Below are 6,879 nucleotides of genomic sequence, written 5' to 3'. Positions count from 1 at the left end.
CCATACTCGATTAGCCCTCCACGTGAGTCAGCATTTCTCTTTCACCATCATATGGTACACTTGATTTGTTGTACAATCTACGATGTATTGAGGCTTTCTGAATGCCCAATCCAACCAAGATTGTTGGTCTTCCACCTTAGGAATGTCACATTTTCCCATAACAATACATAGACATGGGGAACCCGAAAGTGCTCTCTCTCTCTCTCTCTCTCTCTCTATGTCTCTCTGTTTGTCTGTCTGTCTCTCTCTCTCTCTCTGTCTCTCTGTCTCTCTCTCTCTCTATCTCTCTCTCTCTCTCTCTGTCTCTGCCTCTATCTCTGTCTCTCTCTCTCTCTCTCTCTCTCTCTCTCTCTCTCTCTCTCTCTCTCGCGCGCACGCATGCGCGCTCGTTCATGAGGAAAGCTCCATGAAGACTCCAAGGGCCCATAATGGAGGTTCATGTCACCGCTTAGGTTTCATTTTCCTACTATTAGGTTCATATCGCTAAAGGTTCACATCTCGCCGCTCAAGTTTCACGTTGTCGCTCAAGTTTCACGTTTGCTATCAGGTTTCACATCGCACCACGTCACTGGGATGGGCTGAGTCGCACTTAAGGCACCACATCGACTAGCTCTCCATCCACCAGCTCCATCGACTAGCTTTCTGTCTACCAGGCTAGGGTTTGTCGATCAGGCCCCATCTGCCCCTCGTTTTCTTCACATCGCTAGTCAAGCTCTCTCTCTCTCTCTCTCTCTCTCTCTCTCTCTCGTTGCTGGTCTATCTCGCTACTGTTGGTTGCAACTCAGCCACTCGCTCAGGTTTTCTCCTCATGCACCTATGCTAGGGCTCCTGTGAGTTGTTAGTCTAGACCAGGGGCTCCAGGCCCCCTCGAAAGCTATGCCAGGGGCTCTAGACCCCCTTCCATGAACTGCTATCTACACCAAGGGCTTCAAGCCCCCTGAGAGCCCTATTGCTTGCACCAAGGACTCCAGCCCTCCCTCGAATTGTTGTACCTACACCAAAGGCCCCTGTGAGCCTATGATCGATCACATTTGACAAAGGGCCTGCAAGCATAAACCCAAAAAAAAAGGGGGGGGGGATCAGATCAACAAAGATGGTCCCAAGTGAAGAGATTCAAGACTGCAAGAAGGGGCTAAGACACCACCAAAGCTACCAATATGGGGACAAAGGAGAGCTCACCAGATGAGAAAACAAGAGGTGAGAAGGACCGAAAGTATAGCCTCATTTGGACGAAGGAAGAGAAGATAAAAGACCCAAGTGTCAAGGCTTGCATATCAACACTAAAGGAAGCATGCAGGATACAAGACCTTGAAATTGAATGCCTATGCAAGAAGATGAGAGAGACTAGAGGAGAAGCTCTCAAACCTTTGAGCCCAAATGCAAGATGAAATGAAGAAATGATAAAAGATGCAAACCAAATGGATGTGAAAAATGTAAAATGTTACTAGACATGAATTGTGTTCTAGGTAAAAAAGCCAGTCATTTGGCCTCTTAGATTGAGATCACAGATGCAAAGGGGGTGCTAGAGGAAGGATGCAAGATCATTGATGTGCTGAACCCAGAGAATGAATAGTTGAAAAAGGAAATGGAAACTTTGCAAACAACGGTACAAGGGAAACATGCTTAGTTCATACAAGAAATCACAAAGGGAAAGGCAGATATGCTTGCATGGAAAGATGTGCTAAAGAAAGATACAACGCCAAAGAAAAGGGAGCTCATCTCTGAAACACTTGAAGAAGAAAAACGATGGGGCAACAAGACTTTGAATGTGCTCGTCAGAGGTCTACCTGTAGGTGATCGCCCCATGTTAGATGCCAAAACCCTCTTTGACAATCAACCTTACTTGTGAATCAACTTGGAGAGTGGGTAAAGCAGATGCACTGACGAGGCCCTTGGTTATAAAGTTACGAACAGCCACAGATAGATCCACCCTCATGAGTAAATGGCCAACACTGAAGAGGACCAAGATCTATCTAGATGAAGATCTCACACTCCTACAACAAGAGCGTAGAAGGGACGGAATGGTGCGGGTGATGGCTGCAAGACAAGAGGGGAAATGGGCAATTTACAGAGATGGCAAGGTGATCATTCGAGAGAGGGCAGAATGAGAAGTATAAGATGCAGGAGAAGGGGACATCGCATGACAGTGTCTGAACAATGGGACGAGTATGCAAAATAAATTGAGAATGGCAGTGTGGAATTGTAATGGCACCCTTTGGTTCTTGACCTAGGAGGGTTCTTGGAGACATACAGTAATAGAGATATGGTCTTCTACATCGAGGCTCATGAGCCCAAAGAGAGGGCTACCCACAGTGACAAGATACACATGGGAGTCTGCTCATAGGAGGGACCTGAGGAGGGATAGTGGGTTACGAGGATCTGGGGGTGTGGCTGCTCTCTTGAGATCACATCTGAGGCCACTGCTCTCTGTGATACAAAGGGAGGAACATGCACGGCACATGTGGATTCGTATTCAGTTACCAGACACATGACCAATCTTCATTGCAGTATGTTACTTTCCCCCAGACACAACATTCTATGTGCGAGAGGTCACCACTGATGGGCACATCCCATATAAGACTATCCATGATGACATCACAGAGTTCTCTAGACATAGGGACACTCTCCTCCTTGGTAACTTCAATGCACATACTACAGCAGACATGTGGGCCTGTTAGATTTCGATGAGGACTCTCTCATTGTATCAGAGGTGGATGCAGTAGATCTGTGGATTGTGAGTCAGTCGGCAGATGTAGATGCATCAGTGACAGCATATGGGAGGCATCTACTCAAGTTGGGGGCTATACATGACCTGATCATATACAACGGTCTCCGTAGATGACCATCATCTGGAGGGCTCACTTGTTTCCTACATGGAGGGGGGAGTAGTATGGTGGACTACCTGCTCGATCCACTAACCTTTGCCCCACAGATACATAATTTTACTGTACCTCCTCTTCCACTCAGAGCCAAACACTCATATCTTACCTTCTTCACGAAAGTCTACACATGTTTCATAGACTTTCGTGACACATTTGATATTGTCCCACACTCTCGCTACCTGATCAAGAGGTTATAGGAGTTGCAGCTCCCAAAGATCATGATTTTGTTGGTAAGCTGAAAGGAAAGGAAAGAGTGGACACAAACTCAGAATACTTGCATTATGGAATGAAGAAGAGTGAGGTCCTTAAGTAGGCACCTCATACATGCTCACTGACATCACTGATGACTTCAGAGCTCCACAATCATCTCCTCAATCTGCTCCTAGATTCTCTCAATCATCCTATGTGGCTCTCCACCACCTAACTGTGCTTATGGGCACCTAACTGTGCCTCTAGCACTCACACATAGAAACCAAGGTGTGCCTGAGGCATACACCTTGAGATATCCCATCAAACCCCCCCTCAAGGGAATGCCTCAGGCTATGTCAAGGATACATCTAGTCTCATAGTTTCTCATGCCATCTCATGGTGGTCAAGGATAAATCTATGGCTAGGTTCTCATGCTAGCAAGAGTTCCCTTGGGTGTAAGGTAAACAAAAGGGATACAAAAAGACCTTCCAATGGTTACCTCCCCTGCATGTACATGCACACAATGTCTGCAGGAGGTACCATGGAGCAAAACATACACATGGCCTACATCATAAGGTGACCAGAGGTGTTTACAAAACACACAAAAACACAATGGTTTATTTCATTCATTTTGGAGGACTATCCAGGTTGAGTACCTTGACATAAAAAGAGAGATCTGGAGCATACATAGAGATGATTTAAAATGCATAATCTTCATGGGATGCCTCATCTTGTGGAGGCTCTTCAACTGAAAGTAGATTTGCATTTTCTGTCTTTGCTTTGGCTCTACAAAACTTCTCATTATGGTTGTTCTTGCCACAGTGCTTGCATGGATTAATTTTGAAGTAGTCCTTTGAAAGGTGATTTGTCTTTCCACAGTGATTGCAAGGGGTATACTTGCTCTTCTGGAATTTTACAGCATAAACAGTGTCATTGCCTTTCCTGAGCTCCATATGCCTTTCTTCTTCTTGGAGAGCAGAGATAATACCCTCAAGATTAGGATTAGGAAGATTTTTCAAAGTGCTAACTATGTGATCATAATCTTCAGGCATACTCTTAAGTAACACTGCCATAGCATCATCTGGAGTAATAGGAGAGTTGATAGAAGCAAGTTGAGTCATAAGACTCCGCATGTAGTTGACATGAGCTGCCAAAGTAGTACCACTAGCCATCTTCAATTCAAAGAAAGAGATTTTAAGTGATAGTTTAGAGATGTGAGAGCTACCACCAAAAATCATGTCAAGCTTCTACCAAGCTTCTGAAGGAGACTCCAAGTCAGAGATATGGTGAATATAATCATCTCCTAAAGCAAGAGCAATGATACCATATGCTTTTTCTTCTCTAGCTGGATCCCTTGTCGGTCGTGTCGGAGTTGAGGATTCTCCAGCATTAGAGGCCGTAGAAGAAGCGGTAGGAGTAGGTTTGACAAGTCCCCATAGGTTCTCCCTCATCAATGCAAATTTCACCTTCATCTGCCATGTGTGGAAGCCCTTTCCATTGAACTTCTCTAGATTCAATAGGGTAGCCATGAGAGGGTCTAACCCAGATATTGGGCAGTGTCTTTCTCTCTTACAAGGCAAAAAATAAGTGAAAAACTTCCAAAATATGAGCACTTGATGTAGCAAAGACTAGTGACCAATATTCAATCAATGATGCTTCTTCTTACATGCTTCATAGAAGTGGCTAAAATGAATACTTTCCAGTCAAAACCAGGTCTAGCAATTCAAAACCAAACTGAAGCCACACTTGTACTGAAGTTATTGAAAGATTCAAAAAACCAGAAATGCTAGAGTAGCATTTTATGTAGCATCATCTTCAAAAACTTGTCCAAAACTGTCAAAACCAAAAGGCTGAACTTGGAGGGCTTGTAGCTCGCTCTTCAAAGCAAGGAAAAGAGGGCTTTCTGAAGCAAAAGAAAACTCATATACCAGAGAGGGTCCAGCACAGAGGTTGGATGAAACGGTGTGCACTTTTGCCCGGGGGAGTTGCTACAGGCTGAACCTGAGTTTTGACGATTTCTCCCTCATTACTGAACCAAATGAGCTGAAAAATGGCTCAAAATCTTTGTCTTGAGGTCGCCCATCTACTCCTAAGAGGGCTCAGGCAATGGCGGAGCAAGTAGGGAGTATTGAGCAATAGAAGAAATTCACTATTTGGAGAATGGCAGCCAACAGAGACGTTTTTTTTCTCAATTGCTTGCAGGTGGAAGTTCACCCATACTAGAGGAGTTTCCAGCTCAGAGGGTTTGGGAAATGGTCGTTTGTAGGTGGAGGACCAAGCTCTCAAAGATTTTGGGAAGAAGGAGGAAAATGGAGAAGAAGAAGATGAAGAAGAAGATGATGATGTGGCAGAAATGGGCTCAAGGGGGATCAAAGGGCTCTGATACCATGTTGGTAAGCTGAAAGGAAAGGAAAGAGTGGACACAAACTCAGAATACTTGCATTATGGAATGAAGAAGAGTGAGGTCCTTCAATAGGCACCTCATGCATGCTCACTAACATCACTGATGACTTCAGAGCTCCACAATCATCTCCTCAATCTGCTCCTAGATTCTCTCAATCATCCTATGTGGCTCTCCACCACCTAACTGTGCTTATGGGCACCTAACTGTGCCTCTAGCACTCACACATAGAAACCAAGGTGTGCCTGAGGCATACACCTTGAGATATCCCATCAGATTTGGGGGGTCATGAGTTTGTATGAGTCCATCAGAGGGAGGGTACATGCCCTAAGAGGCATATTAGACTAAGTTGAGAGCACTATTAGAGTAAAACAAGGCTGCCCCCTATCGCCTACCCTTTTCGAGCTCTATATTGATGAGATCACTTCTTTTGTTGATCGTCTAGGTGGAGAGGGCTCACTTCTGGCTGACCTGATGGTGCAGATATTGCTGTATGCCAATGCCATAGTTGTCATAGCTTTCTCAATAGAGGGACTACAGAAACATCTAGAGGCTCTCGAGATGTTTTGCAGAGAGAGAGATTTGACCGTTAACCTTGGGAAGACCAAGGTTATGATCTTCAACACCTCACGAGCAGTGTCCCATTATCGATGCTACCGAAGTGGGCTCATGGTGGTTGTGCTTAATCTCACACATACGCATGCTTGTGGCTTTGAATGTGTTTAATCTGATCAATGAGATTTTGTCAAAGACTATGAGCTCTAGTTCTACATTCTTGTATAATGAAGATATTTGCCGATGCTTATCTACGAAAAGGGCCATGTAAGAGGAGATTAACAGGGGCGATTATAGTTCCAAGTGTATCATATGCTACTTTACCAATGTATGCTAGTAGAAGAGCCCTAGGCAAGTCAACATCGAAATGTTGCTGATGTGAGTAAAAGCAAAACCATGCTTGAACCATGAGCCTAAGAGTGAAAGTGTTCCCTATTCCTGCATTCCCTAATAAGAGTAAAAATATGCATTGTTGTGGATGTATTCTTTTTTTTAGCATGATGTCTTCAAGGATGAGTCGTCGTTCATGGTTTAGGCTTCTTAATTTGTTGTAGTATATGTTGTTAGGCATGAGGCTATTGGAGACTAGTATCAGTGGGTTTGGGCAGCTTTGCGAGCATGTTTATTTCAAGGGCGAGGTTAAACCGCTCATTTTTGTTTATGGAGTCCAAGTTGCTTGAGGTAGTTGTTGCATGTGACCTAGTACTTGTTGTAAGTGCTAGGTGGGACTTGATCTTATTAAGTCTTCTTCATTCCTTTGAATACGTTGTTCAACATGTTGTGCCATGTAGGCATCTCTTTTGTCAATAAATGTTATGTTGTTTGAAACGGTAAGTACAACAAGCATTGCTC

The sequence above is a fragment of the Dipteris shenzhenensis genome, chromosome 9, assembly GCF_047967505.1.
Source record: "Dipteris shenzhenensis isolate YYH24624 ecotype China chromosome 9, Dip_SZ_1.0, whole genome shotgun sequence".
In the NCBI taxonomy this organism is placed as follows: Eukaryota; Viridiplantae; Streptophyta; class Polypodiopsida; order Gleicheniales; family Dipteridaceae; genus Dipteris; species Dipteris shenzhenensis.
Note: the sequence above shows the minus strand (reverse complement) of the source record.